The sequence below is a fragment of the Stegodyphus dumicola genome, chromosome 1 (genome assembly GCF_044657685.1).
Source record: "Stegodyphus dumicola isolate Sdum_Otavi_A_Nest chromosome 1, ASM4465768v1".
Taxonomy (NCBI): domain Eukaryota; kingdom Metazoa; phylum Arthropoda; class Arachnida; order Araneae; family Eresidae; genus Stegodyphus; species Stegodyphus dumicola.
In genome coordinates this window covers 148160909-148183907 of record NC_140768.1, presented here as the reverse complement: position 1 = coordinate 148183907, position 22999 = coordinate 148160909, and the positions used below count along the sequence as shown (strand labels likewise).

Sequence of the window (22999 nt, the reverse complement as noted above, 5' to 3'; positions counted from 1 at the left end):
TAAAGCAAACACAAACTGACATTCATTCTATGATTTCAGCTGCGTACTCAACTTCTCGCTTACGACTCTGCAGTTGGGAGACAAATGATGATGTTAGGCATGTCCGCATTGACTTACACACTACACCAACAATGTTGTGAATTACATGCATAACTAACTACCTGTACTACCACACACACATGCAATTACAAAAATGCAACTATAATATTTGACATGGCATTGTGTCAAGAGATGGTAAAATCTCTCGCCACACTATCTTATTTAAACTGAAAATAATCACAGCTGCAAATGGAATCTTCTTGTATAACTTTATCAGGAGAGAATTTAATGATCTCGTCTAACATTTCTCTATCTTCAGTCATTAAAAAATTAGCAGTCTACGTATGAAGCAATAAAAAATGCAGCAATCATACAAAATTCATTAATTTGGATTAATACTGACAGAACAAACACATCGCAGCGAAAGCCACTGTTTTTTTCTTCAATTTTGTACATTCGTTACTTAATTTCGCTGCAAATAACAGAATAATACTAGAAATGTTTACAATAAAACATATAACGTTAGGTTTCTGATTTTAATATTACACGCTCTGGCTCGGTTGAGGACACAATGTTGATGTTTCTGGGTAAACATGCTCAATTAGAAGCATTATTAAAGGTGATATCTAATAATAAATGGTGCATGCTGAGCAGGATAGTTTACAGAACATTTTATTTATTTGCTCAGCCAGATAATTAACATTACTGTTCATCTGATACAAGAAAAATCATACAAAAAAAATAGGTGTATATTTGTTCAAGAGAGCACAGAAATACAAACATATATCACATTTCGCAGTATTTAATAAGAAAATTGGGTGCATAAGTACATAAACGACACGAATTTTTCTCCTTTCAACTGCCCACACAAACCGATAAATTACATACAATTTAATAAATAATTTTGTATTCAAAGTTAATTTAATATTTACAAAATCAAAAATAATTCTTACCTATACATTCAGAAATTCAGCAGAAAACGATTTATGGCGAATAATTGCCCTATGTGCAAGAAAAAAAAAATAATACTGATTAAAATTAATTAAAAAGACGGGTTATTTATTTAAGTTGAAAAGCATTAGAATTTTAAGTTCAACTTAAAATTAGGAACAATAGATGTCGGTCGTATACTCACCACCACACCATCCGACCACGTTCGAGAACAAAATGGCGCTAGATTCGCATGGCACATTGAAGGCATCATGCGCAGATGGTGTCTGCGCAAATAGTCGTACGTTTAGCATTTTTACCATGTTTGAGCTAACCTTCCGACGTCTAACGACGACGACGGGTAGATACTTAAAACAAAGTATCGAGACTTCGTAATCAATTACGAAGTGCAAAGCTATCAGCTATTCGTCATCGATGGGGAAAGGAAACAAGCGTCTAGCCCCTCAGACGCTAGTTTCCTCCAAGGAAGTTAGAATAGAAGGAGGGAAGGTTCAACTCAAATGGTGAAGCTTGGCGGCCATCTTCCTGTTATCACCGTGACTTGTGCAAGGAAGTCTGTCATTGCAACATTTTTTTCTTTTCTTTTTGAAGCATGTCAGCTTGTATTGCATATTCATGCACAAATAGATTCTCGAAAAAAATTCCGGGCATTATTTTTCACACGTAACTATTAATTTTCTTTTTTTTATGTAATATGACAACTATGTCAAAAATATCACAATGTCATGTGGTTTTCTTTCCAGATGTGAAAAAAAGGACTTAAAATAGGTTATTTAATATAACTATAATCAAAATATATTAAATACATTTTAATGTTTCTGTTTATAGCTGGTATCTTCGTTCCTTAAGATACAATGCTATATGGTAGGATTTAAATTGTATAATTTGAACGTTTTAGTTAATTCGTTTTATAACTTTCATGAAAAGTAAGAAATCAATTGTTACTATTTTTATTAATTGTAAAGGTGTTAAATAAAGCAATGCTTTTCTATATATATATATTATTATTCATTTTTTTAAGTTAAGATAAACTGTTCTGTTGTTAAACATTTTTTGCATAAACTTACAAATTTCTGGGCAGTATAGTGGTAAAATATTTACACAATTGAACATGTGGAAAGATGTATCCAAAAACTTATATAGGTGCATTTCTGTAATTCAATTTAATTAAAGGCAGTTTCTTTGAGATTAATAAATATGAAATGCGCATAAACTGAAATCAATGAATTCACATAAATCTGTTTTATTTTATTAAGATTTATTTTCTAACCTAAGCAAATTCGTGAAATATGCAGAAAAATCATTTTTTAAAGGCTTTAAAGTTATGCGCATGCATTTAGATTTCGAACTATTTCTTAATAATTTGCTGTACATAGTAAATTATGGATATCATCTTTATTACTTTAAAACAAAAATTCAACAATAGCGAGGGATTTCATTATAAATTTAACATATTTTTACTGGAAAATAAATGCACGGAACAGCTTAGAAACACATACATGTCACTGCCGTAATGCAATGTTTTGAAGTCACAAACATGGACGCCGCTTGTTCGGCGGAGTTTCATTCCCCGATAGTGGAGGAAACTGCGAACCCTCCCTCCTTCTATTCTAACCTCCTTGGTTTCCTCCTGGTTCCTCCCTGAACATCTGCGCAGATTATTGAGCATGTCGTCATTTCCCTGAAGGCGCCTCGTATTTACTATTATTTACTCTGCTCTTTGCCCTGCTGTGGTAGCAGAGATTATGTATTATAGCGTGTGATTGCAGATACAGTTCTCTTTTTTATTTTGCTTCGATTATTATATCTTCTGCACAAAATCAAGAAAAACTGCCCATTTCAGGGCGAAGTACTTCTGTTTCCTCAGAAGGTATTTTTGATTCTAAATCGAATCAAAATTAGGAAGGAGTAATCGTGAACGATAATTCAGTGTGATAATTCTGGTTGTGTTGTGAGTGATATGGTTCATTGTGCAAATGAGTTTAGTATGGCTGAGAGTGATTGTTTAAAACTTTCAACTATAGATACAATTTGAAACGCGATGCATATAAATTTCATTACAATAATACTACATTAATTGAGTCTCTGAAAACTAAGTTCTAATAGTATGGTTGATTGTGCAAATAATTTTAGTGTGGCTGAGAGTAATTTTGTATGCTCTAATTGCTTAAAAACGTACCAAAATAAATGCAGTTTGAAACGGCATACCAACACATTACACTCTAATATTACTACATTAATGATTCTTTAAAAAGTGGTCGATCACCAAGCTACAAATGTGAGGACTGACATCTGAAATTTAGTGACATAAAAAATTGGATATATCATCAAAATAAAATTCATACTTCTAACAGCTAATTATGTGTGTCTTGTATGTTATGCTAATTTTGAAAAGCGAGAAATAATATTTTATTTCAATAATGTTCATGATGTTGATTTGAATCATACTGAGCTAGAATTTAATTCATTTAATGTTTTTTTGGCATGGAAGGCAGAAATTGAAAATAATATGAAGACAAAATTTCTTATGGAGTAAGCATATTTAATATACATGGTGTAATGCCACTGTTCAGGAAATTTTATATCAGAAAGTAAAGGTTTGGGTCACTTAAAAATCCATGGTAGCAATAAAATAAATGCATATTGCCCAGCTGCATTAAAAGTAACAGAACATACAGATGGCAAATGTGTAGTGTCATATCAGAAAATACATATTAGCCATTGGAATGATTTAGGTCACTTATTTTTAACAACAGATGAAATAAAAAATATTGCATCAAAGATAGCAGCAAAAATTTCTCTGGATAATATTTTAGATGAAATTAGATGCTGGGCTTGAGAGGGTTCATTTACTTGTAAAACAAGATTTATATAACATTAAAAATCTTTCGGTAAAAGTTTACAATTGGGTGCCCCTTGTTTATTGGCAATTCTTTTTTGACGCCGAGATCGGCGCCAGGAAGTCACAATTTCAAGATGGCCGCTACACAAAACCAAAATAAGAAGTCGAGGAATTGCATAAGATCTGTGTCCATGTACACATCGATCTGTTTTTACTGAAAAAAACATCCTACAATTGCACAAACTAGGCATTGCGCACTGCCTTAAATATGTCCATGTACACATCAATCTATTTTTATTTAAATATAATAGGAAAGCTAAAACAAAGTTAAAACTATCGTGGTAACCAGAAGTGAGGTTTTATCGCCAAAATTTTTTAAAAAATGTCGCCAATCGAAGGAGCACCCAATTCTACACTAAAGCTAAACTTTCAATTTATCTTCTAATTCTGTTAAACATGAAAATGATTAGGTTTGTGTAGATACGTGGGTACCTCAAATGCAAAATCCTGAACATCTATGCATTTCATTTTATAAAACCCAGGGATCAAGATAGCATGAGTGAATATTGTACACAATATTCATTTCTAAAAGGAAATGATTTTGTTTTGATAATGATGACAGAAGCACAAAGAGAGATACTGAAAAAATTTTGTTCTAACTTGTATATGTATTGATGATACACATGGGGTGAATGCATACAGATTTCATAACTTTACTTACAATAGATGATTTACACCAAAGATTCCTGTGTGCATTTTTAATTTCTAATCGATGTGATCAGCCAGTGCTATCATTTTTTTTTTTTTTTTTTTTTTTCATGTATTAAAGAAAACGTTGGGCAAATACAACCACAAATATTTATGTCTGATATGGCTGAATCTTTTTTAATGCTTGGGAGTCTGAAATGGGTTTACTACAGAAACATCTTTTTTGTGCATGGCAAATTGATACAGCCTGGAGAAACAATTTTTAAAAAAATCAATGGTGTTGAAAAACAGGCAAAAACATATAAAATTATTATATCTCTCTTAGAAGAACAAGACATTCATACTTTTCATATACTGACAGAAGCAGCAATAAAATTACTTAAGATCCTGACACTATTGAATTTGCAAATTACTTTGAAACATATTATTTACAAAATACATCTAGCTGGGCATACTGTTATAGACTTCACAGTGGTGTTAACACAAACATGCACATCGAACGAATGCACCGAACATTAAAATATATTTATCTTCATGGAAAAAAATTTAAGAGATTGGATAACACTATATATGGTATTATGAGATTTGTAAGAGATAAAATGATTAATCGCTTAATTACAGCAAATAAAGGTAAATTAACAAGTAAGATTTGGGATTTTAGAATCAGACATAAAACAAATGAAACACTATGTTTATAAGTAATACAGAATAAGAATGGGTGGTCTGTTTCATAAACACATAATACACAAATATACACTATACATGAAAGTAACAAAACTTGTACATGTCACATACAGTGCACCGAGTGTAATATATGCGTTCTTTGATATGTATGCAGCTGTATTAATTCATCAGTTTGTAGAGATATTAGGTATTTTTGTGGAAGCAAGCAAGATGAAAAATATTCAACGCCTTCGCCAGGAATCAAACCGTGGACCTCTGGATACACATCACACCATGAAGGCATGCCAAGAAGGTGGGAGAAATACTTTATCTCCCCCTTTTAAAGGATGACTGGGGTTTTTATGGGACCTAATCACCAAATCCTGGACGTGGAGGACAATCATCTAACACCCTTTTAGTTCGAGCGCCACTGTACAGACATTAGAATTTTACATTGGAAGCAAGAGAGATTGAAAAATTAGCAATGGCTTCACTAGGAATTAAACCGCAGACTTTTGGAATATCCGCCCAGTGTGCAGACCACCACATCAAGAAGGCGGGAGAAATACCTTATAAATTAGGTGGAGTATGTGTAAGCACACTAGAAATAATGCTACTTATTAAATACATTACTTACATCAGCACACTAGAAATACTACAGTCAAAAGTCGTTAATCCGGACTCGTCGGGACTTCGGTGATTCCGGATTATAGATCATCAGTTTAAATCTGGTAAGATGGCATGCAGAAATTACAAAACTAAAAATATGAAACCGTAATTTATGAAATAAATAACAATTATGATCTAAAGGGTATCAAAATATACAAAAAGAAAAAGCTTAATATTTATTTGTTTACTTTATTAAACATTTCTTTCAATGTACGTTGTTTAAGTTGCTTCGTTTCATGTGATAATACTTTCTCTTTAATTCTATTAAACAGACATAATTTCTTGTTTAGTTACAAAGTTCCACTGTTCAAGTCCTATAATTGCTGTGTCGAGAATACCGACTAATTTGTCAATCGAAATTTTTTCGTTTTCAATAACTTCTGTGTCACTTTCTGCACTATCGGAAGCGAATTATAATGACGGGGAACTTGATTTAAATCATATCAAAGACGGAGTACATCAAGATGAAATACTACATTTAGTAAGGAATTATACGCCAAATGAAATAAAAACATCTGCCCTGAAGATAAGGATAGTGCTGACAGATCAATTTCTAATTCATTGCGCGTTTCTCCCCCCCCCTCTGCCGCAGAGCAGCGTGAAATTCATAAACAGATTTCGGATTTCAAAACATACTTTCGCTTTGTAGATCCTTTACATATTAGTAAATATATATCGGAAATTCTATTTGACATAATCGAAAGTTCAAGCTTACTTTTATAAAATATCTTTGACAGTCTGCAAAAAATAATAAACTGGATGCAATTCGAAGATTAAGGAACAATGCAATCTGCAACATTAACTGAATTAGATAATTTTAGCTTAGCTTATACCGTCCGTTATACATTAAACGCGCTTGCGTAAACGTATTATGCGCTTGCGCACACGCATATTCGCAGCCGTAAAGGTCTTACGCACACGCGTAAACGCCTATTCGCATGCGTCAATGCTATGCATGCACAGAAAGTTTGTAGCTTTGAGTTCCGGATTATAGATCATTCCGGATTATGGGTGTCTGAATTAACGACTTTTGACTGTACAACTTGTACTACAACTACAATGCATAATGAATTATCCACTTAGTATAGATGATGAAAATGAATTTTGAATTAAGTAGCCAAAAAAAAATCACAGACCCTCTCACTGGAACACAGAAAGAATGAACTAACATGTTTAGAATTAGTAGATTCATTAAAATCTGACAAACAATGTTATGTGGAACACAGTAAGAATGAACGTTTAATCTTTGGATTATGGTAACTTGGCGAAAATTTGGCGACCAACCCTGCTACAGCAACCTGCTAGTTTTGTTTTGGACGCCATTTTGTTTTCACGAAGTAAAGGCATTTTTTTTAATCAACATTTTTTTCAACAATCTGCTAGCCGAATTACGCTTATACTAGAACTTTTACGGAACAAAAATGCTTAATCATGACGAAGATTAGGTGCGAAATTGAGAGAAAGTGCAGAATCGCCCACTGCTTGCCGCGTTTTTAAGAACTGCACATACACGGTATCATCCATGTACACGTCAACCTATTTTCACTTAAAAAAAAATCCCAGAATTGCACAAAAATGGCATTGCACACACTCTTGACTTTATCCATGTACACTGCTAAAGTCCTAGCTAGTAACTTTCATCACCTTACCAAAATGTCACCAAACTAGCTGTTACCATATTCCAAAGATTAGCCGAATGAACTACAGTAAAAAGTCGTTAATTCGAACACCCATAATCCGGACCTCAAAGCTACAAACTTTCTGCGCATGCGTCGAGACTTCGAGCCGTAGACTTTTACGGCTGCAAATATGCGTGTGCGCAAAATACGTTTACGAATGCGCGTTTAATGTATAACGGACGGTATAAGCTAAGCTAAAATTATCTAATTCAGTTAATGTTGCAGATTGCGTTGTTCCTTAATCTTTGAATTGTATTCGGCTTATTATTTTTTGCAGACTGTTAGAGCAATTTTATAAAAGTATGCTTGAACTTTCGATTATGCCAAATAGAATTTCTGATATATATTTACTAATATGTAAATCATCTACAAAGCGAAAGTATGTTTCGAAATCCATTAAACAAAAAGTGAAGTTGCTGCAAAAAATGGATAAAGGCATATCCTTTGTTCATCTAAACTTTGTTTATCTTTAACGCCGCGGCGGGCGCGCAATGAATTGGAAGTTGATCTGTCAGCACTATCCTTATCTTCAGGGCAGATGCTTTTATTTTATTTGGCTTATAATTCCTTACTAAATGTAGTAATTCATCTCGATGAACTCCGTCTTTGATATGATTTAAATCAAGTTCCTCGTCATTATAATTCGCTTCCGATAGCGAAGAAAGTGACAGAGGTTATTGAAAACGAAAAAATTTCGATTAACAAATTAGTCAGTATTCTCGACACAGCAATTATAGGACTTGAACAGCGAAACTTTGTAACTGAACAAGAAATTATGTCTGTTTATAGAATTAAAGAAAATGTATTATCACATAAAAAACAAAGCAACTTAAACAACTTACATTGAAAGAAACGTTTAATAAAGTAAATAAATATTAAGCTTTTTTTGAAAATTTTGATACCTTTTAGATCATAATTGTTCTTTATTTCATAAATTACGGTTTCATATTTTTAATTTTATAATTTCTGCATGCCATCTTATCAGATTTAAACTGATGATCTATAATCCGGAAAAATCGTTAATCCGGAATCGCCGAAGTCCCGACGAGTCCGGATTAATGACTTTTGACTGTATAACAAACATATTTAGAATTAGTAGATTCATTAAAATCTGACAAACAATGTGATGTGTTAAACAAGATTCTAAAATCAGCACCACTACAACTAGAAGCTGCTGATATGTTAAATGCGCAAGAAATACATTTCCCAAACTGCTAATAAAGATATTCCACCTAATAAAAATATAATACCCAAAAGATTCTCAAATACAAAACGAAAAGGAAACTGACAAAAACTTCTACAGTAACTTCACAGAATGAAGACAAAAATACAGTTCTAAAAATTATTTTGGATCACAAAAATTGTACACATAATTTCACTGAAGAAACTTAACACATCTAGTGAAAAATATATATAGTGGCTCCCAAAAGTGTCCGTATACTTATGATTTTCATTGAAATAGGGTTCTATCCATTAATTTAAAGTAAACTTTCTAAATGAGATTTTAATAATAAGATCTATAATATATTCGTAACAAAATTACATGAAATATTTTTAAAATATAGCGAAACTTTATTTTTAAGAAATTAATAATAAAAAAATGATAAACATTTTATTTCACAAAAGTCTTCATACACTGAAATATTTTTCGATAAAATCAAAATTAGAATAATCATTTGTCGCTTTTTTTAAATTTTTACATTCTGGTGGCATTTAAAAAATCGTTTGCTTTAATTGTTTACTGTTTACTTCATAATATTCTATTTATTATTGAAAAATGGGTCGCAGTCGTAAAGAAATTACAGCATTCGAATATTGATCATTTTTCACCATAGTAGTGGTAAATAAATTTGCAATATCAATAAATTAGTTAATTTAACCCATTCTACAGTGCAGTATGTGATAAAACGCTTTAAAGAAGAAAATCGGATTGAAAACAAGGTAAGAAAAAGTCGACCGAGAAAGTTAACTAAACGTGATGAGAGATTTATTCTTAGAAAATTTGTAAAAAACCCACGTTTGAGTTCTGTAAAAGTTTCTGCAGAATTTAATGCAAAGTTTTCTACTTCGATTTCACCTGAAACTGTTCAACTCTTCTCAGAGTTCTCAGAGAAACTGGATTACATGGACGTTCTGCCCGTAAAAATAATTTTGTTAGTGAGAAAAACAGAAAGCTTAGGCTTTCATTCGCAAAAATCAATGATATATACACCCGAAACGTACTGGAATAATGTCCTATTTGCTGACGAAAGCAAATTTAACATTTTTGGTTCCGATGGTCGAATAACTGTATGGAGAAGAAAAAATAAGGAACTTCATTCTAAGAACTTAATTGGAACAGTTAAGCATGGCGGTGGAGGTATTCTTGTGGGGGGGGGCATGACAGCATCAGAACTAGGTAATTTGGTATTTATTGATGGCATAATGAATCATTCTTTTTATTTAAATATTTAAGAGACAATTTAAAATTATCAGCCCAAAATTTGGGTATTGGAAACAACTTTATTTTTAATCATGATAACGATCCTAAGTATACGGCTCTCAACGTTTGCCAGTAGTGTCTCTATAATTGTCCAGAGGTTTTGAAAACACCACCTCAGTCACCAGATTTAAACCCCATAGAACACACTTGGAAAGAGCTGGAGGTTAGAGTACAAAATCACGACATCAAAACGAAAAGCGAACTCAAAACAGCCATGATGGAAAGAATGGGTGAACATTGATACAGAAATTACCAAAAAAAAAAAAAAAAAAAAAAAAAAAAAAAAAAAAAAAAAACTAGTAAAATCTATTCCCAGACGTTTAAAAGCTGTTGTGGATGCTAAAGGATATCCTACTAATATTAATTTAACGAAAAATGAAAATATTTACTAATATGTCAAGATTTTTTTTTGAAGTGTACGAAGACTTGTGAGATAAAATGTTTGTCATTTTTTGATTATTAATTTCTTAAGAATAAATTTTTGCTAAATTAAAAAAATATTTCATGTAATTTTGTTACGAATAGCTTATAAATCTTATTATTAAAGTCTCATTCAGAAAGTTTACTTTTGATTAATGGATAGAGCCTTATTTCAATGAAAATCATAAGTGTACTAACACTTTTGGGAGCCACTGTATTTTAACAATAGTCATTAGTACCTATTCACAATTCCTTTTGTCCATATTTATGATCTAAAATATCTTCTTTCAACTGCCTGTAAGTGAATCAAAATCGTAAAAACAACCTTGTATTTAGCGCAAGTATAATGAAACACTCAATCGATTTCGAGGGCAGCTAAAGGTCCCTCCTCATCAGGAGAAAGGAAATACCTAGAAAGAAGAAAATAAAGAAGAAGGAGTCTCAGAAATACGTGGTCCTTACCCCCATAGCACAAAACATCCTCAGGATGTCCTATTTAAGTCGCAATATCCCGGGACATACTTAGGATGTCCTAAGGATGTTGATTCTCAGATGTCCTGAGGAGATCGTAATTTAACATCCTAAGGATGTCTTATTTAAGTCGCTATGTCCCGGGATATGACAGGATGTCCTGAAGATGTTGATTCTCAGATGTCCTGAGGAGTTCACCAATTTCACATCCTGAGGACATTCATTCTGCATTGTCCGGAGGACTTTCGTTGTCAAACATTTTGATGATATTTGTTCTCAAATTTACCAGTTTTAATTTTTTGACATTGCACATCTGAAACTTGCACATTATTTTATTTTTCATATGTATTTTACTAAGTTGTTTCTAAATGCTGTACATTAAAAATATTGACATGATTGATGATTTATTCTTGTTATTTTGTTATTAATTTTACTGCTATTTTTTCTGACGTTTTTAAAAATTTATTTAGTCATGGAAAAGATTTTTTTCAATGGAATAGCATTTTCTAGGATATTTGCAAAATTCTAAATAACATATATTTTTTTTTATAAAAAATGTATAAATTACATGTATAATTACTTACAGATTACAAACCCTACTACAAATATAGGTAAAACTAGATATAGATATATTTAATTAAGGAAACGATTTTTTTTTTTTTTTTTTTTTTTTTTTTAAATTTGGGTATAGAGACATTAAGTATTTTTTTGGAAGCAGGAAACATGAAAAATTAGCAACTGCCTTCGCCGGGAATCGAAGGACGGACCTCTGGAATACCGGCCCAGTGTGCAGAACCACTACTAAGGGAAGAGATGTCTTCGTGGAGGACTTTCTAAGGGAAACTGACTCGTATACACGTTACACGTGGGAAAAACCACGAAAACACCCATGCAGCCAGCCCGTTCGCGGGATTCGAACCTCGGATCGCACTACCAGGGTTCAGCGACTTTCGTTCGAGCAGTCGTGCGACCGCTCGGCCGCTGGTAGGCCGAAGACACGCTAGGAAAGCGGGAGAAATACTTCATATTACTTCTCTTTTTAAAGGCCGACTTTTTTTTAAGGGGATCCAATCACTAAATCCTGGGTGTGGATATACCTCATCCAACACCTTTTTAGTTCGGGCGCCACTGTAGAGACATTAGGATTTTTTTGGGAAGCCGTAGAGATGAAAAATTAGCAACCGCCTTCGCCGTGAATCGAACCACGGACCTCTGAAATACCGGCCCAGCGTGCAGAACTATTACACCTCGAAGGCACGCTAGGCAAGCGGGAGAAATACCTCATAAGGAAAATATTTTTCCTCTAATTACAGGACAGAAAATGTTTTTCAATCGCGCGATCTATTATTGATATTGAATTACAGTCGTGCGATAATTTCGCAGCAAAGATACATCTCTGATGACTATCCAAGATTCTAGAAACTTTGGTCTTATATAGATGGTCGTCTTATAGAAATAATGCTTAATATCAATATTTATTTATAATCTCAGAACTACTGGTCACTTTCAGAAGTGCTCGTTTGAGAGGCGATATTCTATATATTTATTTACTGATACTCTCAGATTCCAAAATTTGTTTATATTCTCAGAAATATTGGATAGAAGGTGGTCATCCCATACATACAAAATTTTACATTTCATTAAAAGTGAATTCGGCATTATTTAACTATTTCCTTATTAATTAATTAATTAGACAAAGAACAAATTAGGAAATAGTACTGTTTATTACGGAATAATGCAGGAAGTTCTACAGAACTATATTCTTTCGCGTCATTGCACATTGTATCCGGCAAACTACTAGTTCCTCGTATTCTTCCGCAAATCCGTAAACATCTATCTGACAAAGAAATTCTGTGTGTCTGATTTGAAACGAAATCCAAAATGGCTGCGCAATGAGGTTAACTTGTATGGATAATTTTTGTTGCATGAAAGGTAAGTTCAGTTGCAATACTTGTATGTTTACTTTTTTTGCTTTTCGAATTTATGTTATTTATGTCATTTTGACAGTTAAATGTTTCACAGCTTTATGAATTGTTACCATTCTGTCGTGAATTACGTGTATCTCAATGGCTGGCTGTCTTTTCAAATATCTAATTTGCCCTGCTATCCAAATGTTTATGACTGAATTTTTTTTTAGTCTAGTTTAATGCATTCAGTTTCAAAATAATATGTGTGATCAGATTGCTTATTATTTTATTGCAGCAATAAATTTATGTTAAATAGTTTGAACAATTGTATAAAAATAAGAGTTTGCATTGTTTTGTCCAAAATATGTATGGTTGAAACATTATCTTTTGGGGGGTACTGTTCTCTTATCGGGACCAGAATCGGAAATGTATGAACCTGTGTTCGTAAGTATCTGCATAGATGTATGTAGACACACAAACATACAAATATACAAGCATACATAAATACAATTCTGAACCCGGTCCTGATAACAGAACAGTACCTTTTTTTAATCTTTTTTGAATATTTTATAAAAGGATTAAGCATTTTTCAAACTGCATATCATTTTAAGATTCGACTTGCAGGAAGACAAAATATAGTCATTCAATCAAATGCTTATGATTGCTTTTAACATTTTCTCATAAATATTGTTTGCATTTTTATTGTATTTTAGATACTTTAGTTATGTAAAGTGAACATGAGAATATTAGGAAAGCTGAAGAATATGAATAGCTACCATAATACATGTATTTTTTTATCGAGCCCATTGTTTTAGAAACTAATGCACCATTATTATATGCTGGCTTATTTTATAGTTATATGCAGTTTAATTTTATGTTCATGTTACTGTAGTATTGTCATTATAATAAAAGTATTGATAATTTTTGTTGAATCTTGCAAGTTGCCTAACATTCAGAATTATTACTACCGAATTTTACTGATAGGTTTTTTTGAGTTGACATAATCTGTCTGATAAATAAAATAAACTGGTGTTTAAATTATATGCATTTCTCTTAATGTTTCATTGAAAGTGAGATGGAAATATAAATGCTATCCAGAAAAGTGAATTCTTTTTACCTGAAATAACAAACTGTACTAAATGATTAATGTTTATATCATTTTAGAAATGTCAATATTAAAGTTTCTCCCCCTTCTCTTCTTTGATTTTGAAATAATTTATAATAAAATAATATATGCATAAGTGTAATTAATGTAAAGTGTCATTCAGTAATATAATTTATTTTTACTGGTATTTTTATATTTCTTATCTGGGTTTTCTTTTGGTGTTAGAAGGAGGAAAAGACTGTAATGTTTTAATTAAGGAAATAATTAAAACATTACAGTCTTTTAAATAACACAGTTACAGTAATGTTTATTGAAGCAATCAGTACTGTGTGATTGCCAGTGATTGAATAATGTTAAAATGCATTGTTCATAAGGAAATTTGCTTAGATTTGTGTTATAGATTTTATTTTGACACAAGCTGAAATTTGAATTATTGGAAGCACTTTGAAAACCCGAATTATTTCCTGAATCATTAATCAGGCCAATATATAACATACAAATTTTCATACAAAATTATTTCTTTGAGCATATTATAAAGAGCTCATTTAATTTTATTATTTGTACAAATTTTAGACAAAAGTAGCATGTAACAGTTAAAGATTTATTGAAGCCTACTTGTTACTTGTGGTAACAATGAAGTGTGAAAGATATTGCCACATTAGCGAACATGACAATCATTGATGCTTAGTTTAGTAATTTAATAATATATTGAGAAATACTGGGAACTTTCAGAAGTAGACATTTCGGAAATGATGGGCTTGATAAGAAATTGACATGGTTTTATTATTTATTCTTTAGTTAAGAATGGATTTTAGATGTTCATGTGAAAGAATTCTGTTTAATTATATGTGAAAGAATTGTTAAAGTTTGGCATTTAAAAAAATGAATTAATAATATGCAATTATCTTTTTATTATGCATATATTACTATATATTTCTAATGCGCTATGTAAATGTCAGTGCTAAACAATTGAGATACTATTGTCAGGGCAATCTTTTCTTATACATGAAAAATTCTGATACTTTCTTATCATCTGCCCTCACAGCTTCAACTTATGTTAAAACAGCAAGAGTATGCACACGATAATAGCAAACTATGAATATGCATACCACACACATGTATTTACATGCTTTATATTTAATCTTTATTTCTGAATAGTATTCCATTGGATGAAAAATATGTGAATATTGACCCAATGTATATATTTTTGTGTGTGTGCATCCTAAAATTTCTTGTTTCTTATAAAGTGCTTATTTGAATTACTACTTGTGAACAGAGCAGTAGATATGAACCATAAACTAACCATTTTGCCAATTTTCACAGCTTTGCAGATAGTCAGAAAGCACCAAAATTTGTAATAATGTTAAGTTTAAATGATGTTCTTTACTTTTGTGTTAATTTTTCTATTCTATTAATTCTATTACTGTGTTATCAAACTTTCTGCAGGAATTTCAACTGGTTAAGATGTTATTACCATGTGGAGAAGAATTTGGTTTTCAAGCTAGAAAAAATTGCAGCTGAAGGATTTTGTAGAAGGTCAGTCAAACTGGTTTTAGTTTAATTATAATTTAATTTTGGGTGAAGAATTCTCAAATTTATTTATCATAAGTGTCTAAAGGTCTTCTAAATTAAATTCTGCTTGTTTTTGAAATTTTTCATGACATTCATTCTTTGATTATTATTATTATTATTTTTTAATTTATTAACTTATATCCAGGCACATAATTGCATTTAATGCCATACCTTAAATATTGTAAAATGTTAAAATAATACATTTCACTTAAAAATGTGGTTGTGACAGTAAATTTTCTGTTACATTTAATCATATCTATAAACATTGGTATACACCATTTTTCAATAATCTGTATATTATTTTGTGCATTTCTTTTACATCCAAGATCTGGCATATGACTTGCTTTTCAAACTGATAACATGGTGTAATAATGTAATCTAATGGTTAAAGTTTACTATGGAATGGGCCAAATTTAATAAATTATTCTTTGATAGAAATTTATTCATGTGTTCAGTGTGTCTCATCTCTTTAAATTGCTAAAGTAAATTTTATGTACTTGCATTTAGGAATTTTGACTGTATCAGTAATTTTGTTTCAGTTATTATAACATGCAAGGGAAAAAATTCATTCATAGCTCTGTATTTAAAATTAGTCCTTAATAAAAGTCCTTAATAAAGAGGGACGTTTTGTTGTTTAATGTCGATAGAGTTTAATTCAAAAATATGCCACATTAAGGGTTACTTTTTAACCTAATTTAAAATTTTCATTACTTTAACATGTCCAATAATTGTTATTTTAACTCCGATATTGTAATAATATCAAAATTCCTTACTTTTTGATAGGTAATCCAAATGTAAAACAAGAAAAGAAAAAATTTAAATCTAGAAGTATATTTATTTCATACCTTTAACAAATAAAAACAACACAAGCACTTTTTACTGTCTATCTGCATAGTGTGGCATGTCCCGTAAGACTGAGATTTGTATGGTTGTTAAATCCATGTTTCAGTTAAAGGAAAATGCATGCACAGTCTTCTGATTTTCCCTTCGATTAAGGATTCTGTATATACAGTCAAAAGTCGTTAATTCGGACACCCATAATCCGGAATGATCTATAATCCGGACCTCAAAGCTACAAACTTTCTGCGCATGCGCCGCGTTCACACATGCGCACAGGCGTTTACGAGAGCGCGTAAGACTCTTACGGCTGCGAATTTGTTTGTGCGCATGCGCGTTTAATGTGTAACACGCTAAGCTAAAGTTATCTAATTCAGTTAATGTTGCAGATTGCGTTGTTCCTTAATCTTCGAATTGGATCCGGCTTATTATTTTTTGCAGACTGTTAGAGCAATTTTATAAAAGTAAGCTTGAACTTTCGATAATGTCAAACAGAGTTTCCGATATATATTTACTAATATGTAAAGGATCTACAAAGCGATAGTATGTTGCGAAGTCCATTAAACGAAAAGGTGAATTGCTGCAAAAATTGGATAAAGGCCATATCCTTCGTTTCTCAGACCATTCCGAAATCTGTTTATAAATTTCACGTTGCTGTGCGGCGGAGGTGGGGGGGGGGGACGCCGCAGCGCGCAATGAATTGGAAGTTGATCTGTCAACACTATCCTTATCTTCAGGGCAGACGTTTTTATTTTATTTGGCTTATAATTCCTTACTAAATGTAGTATTTCATCTCGATGTACTCCGTCTTTGATATGATTTAAAACAAGTTCCTCGTCATTATAATTCGCTTTCGATAGTGAAGAAAGTGTCACAGAGGTTATTGAAAACGAAAAAATTTCGATTGACAAATTAGTGGGTATTCTCGGCACAGCAATAATAGGACTTGAACAGCGGAACTTTGTAACTGAACAAGAAATTATGTCTGTTTATAGAATTAAAGAGAAAGTATTATCACATAAAACGAAGCAACTTAAACAACTTACATTGAAAGAAATGTTGGTACTATTCGCTTTCGAGGGCCGTAAAAAATAACCAAACTATTGTTGATGCCAATGCTGCCAAAAATAATTCTGGCAACCCTAATAATTGCGGCAAGAAAGGAAGTATAATAGTAAATAGCTATCTAAGATTGATGTTTTAATTTAGATTAAAGGTTAATTTCATATAATACTTTTTTATTATTATAATTTATATGAAAAAGGCTAAACATGATGGAATGGAAGCAAAAGAGTAAATAACTATTTCAGATCATTATTATTATAATTTATATAAAAATTGCTAAACATAACTGAATGGATGCCTGCATCGCTATTTCGCTACCGACTTATCGCTAAAGCATAATTTCATCTCGTTGGTTGTTTAAACGTAATTTTCTATAATGAATGATGCCTTTTGTTTGAAAATATTATCGGTAAAGTGCAGAATCGCTTACTTATTTGTTCGCCACTTTTTACAAGGGTAAAAACAATTATATTTTTGTCAATTTTCTTTTACTTTTTAAGTGAAAATAGCTTGATGTGTACATAGATAAAGTAAAGGGTGTGCTCAGTGCCATTTTTGTGCAATTCTAGGATTTTTTTTAAGTGAAAATAGGTCGATGTGCACATGGATACCGAGTATGTGCAGTTCTTAAAAACGCGTCAAGCAGTGGGGCATTCTGCACTTTACCCAAAATTCTGCTGCCGACTTTTCGTCATGGACAATTGCCAAATTGTTAAATCCATAGGATATCAAAAAAGAAAAAAAAAAGAAAAAAAGAAAAAGAAATCAAAAAGGATTTAAAAATTAAACTAGTATTTCAATGGCGTCTTAAGAAATATAGAACCATATAAACTTACGCAATCTGAAATCAGCGCGTACGCTAGATTTGGCGCTTTTGCACATACATTTTCGCTGCAATTTTTTTTACGGCCCTCAAAACCGAATAGTACCGAAATGTTTAATAAAGTAAACAAATAAATATTAAGCTTTTTTTTTTTTTTTTTTTTTGTAAATTTTGATACCCTTTAAATCATAATTGTTCTTTATTTCATAAATTACGGTTTCATATTTTTAATTTTATAATTTCTGCATGCCATCTTACCAGATTTAAACTGATGATCTATAATCCGGAATCGCCGAAGTCCCGACGCGTCCGGATTAACGACTTTTGACTGTATTTTGTAAAACAATTGTACTAACAAAGCACGATCTCGTAAACTTATTGTCATTGTGAGCATAATGCACATTGAAAACAAAGTCCCCAGGAATGTTTCTAGGTTTTAGAACAGCTCCTGCATGATGTTGACAAAGATTAGCATTTTTTCTACAGGTTTTTAAATTAAAATGCCTTCTGGTAACACTATTTGTAACAACAGTAAAAGTTTACAATTGGGTACCCCTTGCTTTTGGTGATTCTTTTTTGATTCCAAGATCGGTGTCAGGAAGGCACAATTTCAAGATGGCCGCTACACAAAAACCAAAATAAAAAGTCAAAGAATTGAACAAACTGTGTCCATGTACACATCGATCTGTTTTCACTTAAAAAAACATCCCAGATTTGCACGAACTAGGCATTGCACACTGCCTTAAATTTGTCCATGTACACATCAATCTATTTTCATTTTTAAAAAATCAGGAAGCTAAAACAAAGTTAAAACAATGGCTTTAGTGTAGAATTTTGTGCCCCTTCGGTTAGCAACATTTTAAAAAAAATTTTGGCGATGAAACCTCACTTCTCATTACCATGATAGTTTTAACTTTATTTTAACTTCCGGATTTTATTTAAATGAAAATAGATTGATGTGTACATGGACAAGTTTAAGTGCGCAATGCCTAGTTTGTGTAATTCTAAGTGAAAACAGATCGATGTGTACATGGACACAGAGTTTGTGCAATTCTTTGACTTCCTATTTTGGTTTAAGTGAAAACAGATCGATGTGTACATGGACACAGAGTTTGTGCAATTCTTTGACTTCTTATTTTGGTTTTCTGTAGCGGCCTTCTTGAAATTGTGCCTTCCTGGCGCCGATCTTGGCGTCAAAAAAGAATTGCCAAGAAACAAGGGGCACCTAATTGTAAACTTTTACATAGAATATATATGAAAACTGTAATGTTAGTTGTTAAAATTTGACCAATTGTTAAGTGCATGGTTGCCAAAGTTTGGTTATTTTGAAAATTTTATGACATCTATTGAAGCAGTTGGTCTAATATGTTAGTTTATGATAATTTTTTGAAAATGGTAAATTAGTTTCATCTTTATTACACTAAAACAAAAGGGTGCTTTTCTGTTATTGTACTGAATTAAAAAGTGTATGTGTGTGCATATGTTTGCATGTATGTGTGTGCACACTCGCACATACAGACTACATACATGCCTAGTATATTTTGAATTCAGTCCCAATAACAGAAAAGTACCAATAGCACTCTGACTATTGTGTTGTATTTCAATAAGTTCATAGTTATGTTGTGTTTCATTGAGCATTATATATTTACTACAAAGCGAAAGTATGTTTTGAAATACGAAATCTGTTTATCAATTTCACGCTGCTCTGCAGCAGAGGGGGGGGGGCAGAAACGTTATTATTAGATTATGATAGATTAGAAAGATTATGTCAACTAGAATTTCCGATATATATTTACTAATATGTAATTTGTACCTACAAAGCGAAAGTATGTTTTGAAATCCGAAATTTGTTTATCAATTTCACGCGGCGGATTGGAAGTTGATCTCTCAGCACTATCCTTATCTTCAGGGCAGATGTTTTTATTTTATTTGGTTTATAATTCCGTACTAAGTGTAGTATTTCATTTCGATGTACTCCGTCTTTGATATGATTTAAATCAAATTCCTCGTCATTATAATTCGCTTCCGATAGTGAAGAAAGTGACCCAGAGGTTATTGAAAACGAAAACATTTCGATTAACAAATTAGTCGGTATTCTCAACACAGCAATTATAGGACTTGAACAGCCGAACTTTGTAACTAAACAAGAAATTATGTCTGTTTATAGAATTAACGACTTTTGACTGTACTAGCATAAGAAATATATTTGTTAATGCAGTGTTATACATCAATATTTATAGACAATTATTGTGGCTATGTTTATTATTATTTTGTTCACTGTAATGGCTGGAGTGCCTATACCATCATACTGTGTAAACAAAACTCAAATCTTCATCTCTGCATACTGCTCCACTAGTGTTTAAACCACTGAAATGGTGATTATGGTAGAACATCTTTGGTAAAAATTTACTTTACTGTAACCCTTGGCGAATCGTTTCTTTTTTTTTTTTATATCAAGATCGTCACCTGAGAGGATCGGCACCAATTTCAAGGTGGCCGCTACACAAAACCAAAATAAGAAGTCAAAGACATACACAAACTCTGTGTTCATGTACACATCGACCTATTAAAACAGAGAACTGCACAAACTGGGCATTGTGCACTGCCTTAACTTTGTCCATGTACACATTGATCTATTTTCACTTTAAGAAAATCAGAAAGTTAAAAATATCATAGTTACCAGAAAAAATTCGCCACTGTCTTAACACACAGACAACCAAAAATACACAAACAGAGAGGAATAAATTACCAAAAATACATATTCCCTAACATAAAAACATTAAACAACAAATCTTCTAACAAAAATTAACACACAGAGACAAAAAAAATAAATGAAACGTCATTTTTTTAACATACCTTTTTTTTCACATGCATATGTTTAGGCTTCCCACCACCATCCTCCAGGTAAGCAATTCAATTAAATTTTTCGTCTCTTAGTCACCTCAGACATACTCAAACGATGGTACCCACACCAAAATAATAAATAGCATGTTCAAAATACAAGACCATACCACTTCCATGCAACCAAACACATCAATTGAAAAGAATGGTAAAACCCAAAAACCTGGGACCGTACAAAAGGTTTACTATTAAAAAAAGTAGCACAAAACTAAATTTATCACAGCACGTTGGCAATATTTGCAGAAATAACTCCTTTTTATTGACAAAAAAAGTTTTTTCCACATTTCACAAACAACCAATACCACTTTGCGATCTTTTTTCAGACAGAAACCAAGGTGTACCATACAGTAAAGATTAGCCACATCTTCATTTACTACTGTTACAAGTACTTCTTTGGTAAATTTCTGCAGTTGAATTCAAAAGTTTAAAATTGCATTAACATGATCAGATTCAGAGTCACAGCTAGGGTTTTCAGGGCTCAGGGACAACTGAAGATTTCGTGCCCCCTACTGCTTGCCAAGGATGGAACACATTTAATTCTAAAATGTTCTAACATTAGTTTGGCGCCCCTTGGATTCTGCACCCGGGGACAGATGCCCCCCCTTGCCCCCCTCTAGCTATGCCCCTGATCAGATTTTATTTTCTGCACGTAGCTAACAATTACTTATGTGTTATCAGATAAATGTTACTAGATGCAGTTAATTATTTTTTACTTGCCACTCTCATGAGAAGTTTTTTTTGCTCCTGCAAGACTTTACTTTGTGTTGCAAAATAAATTCATTCTCACTCTTTTTGGACTTGCCTACACATTAAATTTAAAATAGTTTTATGAATAGGTAAGATGTGATTATCATAATTTTGTTTCTCTCTTTATCTTGGCAACTTTGTATGTTGATTCAGTATCCAGGTTACCTACCAGTGGCTGATTGATAAAACTGCTCATATGTTCAGCTGGTGGTTTGAGTTTATTTTCTGACATAAAAAATTTTAAAAGGCATCCCCCATGTTTATTTTACTATAATCGAAAAATCAAATAATTGCTACTCTGTTTATAGGTACTAAATGTTAAAATATTTTAAATGCTTCCTTTAATTTGCATTCTAATAGTCATTTATTTAAATTTAATTATGAATTATATTCACATATAGTAATTGTGAGTGTTTTTTTTATTTTAGGTGCTGTGAAAGGCAATGACAGAGATCCAATTTATCAAGAGTTCTTATATACATAAGAATACATGGATATAAGATTGTTTTTCATGAATTCAAATAAAATGTGATAAATTGGATTACTAAAAACTATTTTGAATTTTGAAAAGTGTTTTTCCTCTGTTAATCATAATATAGTGCCATAAATTTCTGAATGTGTTTATTTTTCATCCAAATAAATAGCTTTACAAAAATTTGTCATATTAATAGATATTGCATAATTTAGCATTATTATAAATATTTATTATAGCAGATTTAGCTGAACTACCTTTCTAGTCTCTTTGCAGATGAAGTCACAAAGGTAAGTGGTTAGATATTTTTCTGTATTCCCCATTAAGTAATTTTATCTGGTAAATTACCATTACTTATATACTAAAGGTGAAAGAATAAGCTTTCCTTGAAGATACAAAAAATTGGTATACGTAAAAAAATTCTTAAATTGCCACATATGCGAAACTGAAAATGTTATATATGAAATAGTTCAGAAATATAAATATTTTCACTATTTTTTAACTATAATTCACTGCATTTGTTATATATAATCACAGTTTAAGGTAGCAGTGCTTTTCTCACTGTGATTTCTCACGTATTTTGATTCATAAATACATGTACATAAATCCACGTATTTTGATTTCTCTTTTGAGACCGAATAAAAAA

General features: G+C 31.8%; 1 long non-coding RNA gene across 1 annotated transcript; it reads left to right on the top strand.

The window, feature by feature from the left end:
• The first annotated feature begins 12740 nt into the window (after positions 1-12740).
• LOC146999316 (uncharacterized) lies at positions 12741-22532 on the top strand. The gene is made up of 3 exons (XR_015042551.1): positions 12741-12856; positions 15383-15472; positions 22310-22532. It is a non-coding gene; the product is annotated as an uncharacterized LOC146999316 (long non-coding RNA).
• Positions 22533-22999: the final 467 nt, after the last annotated feature.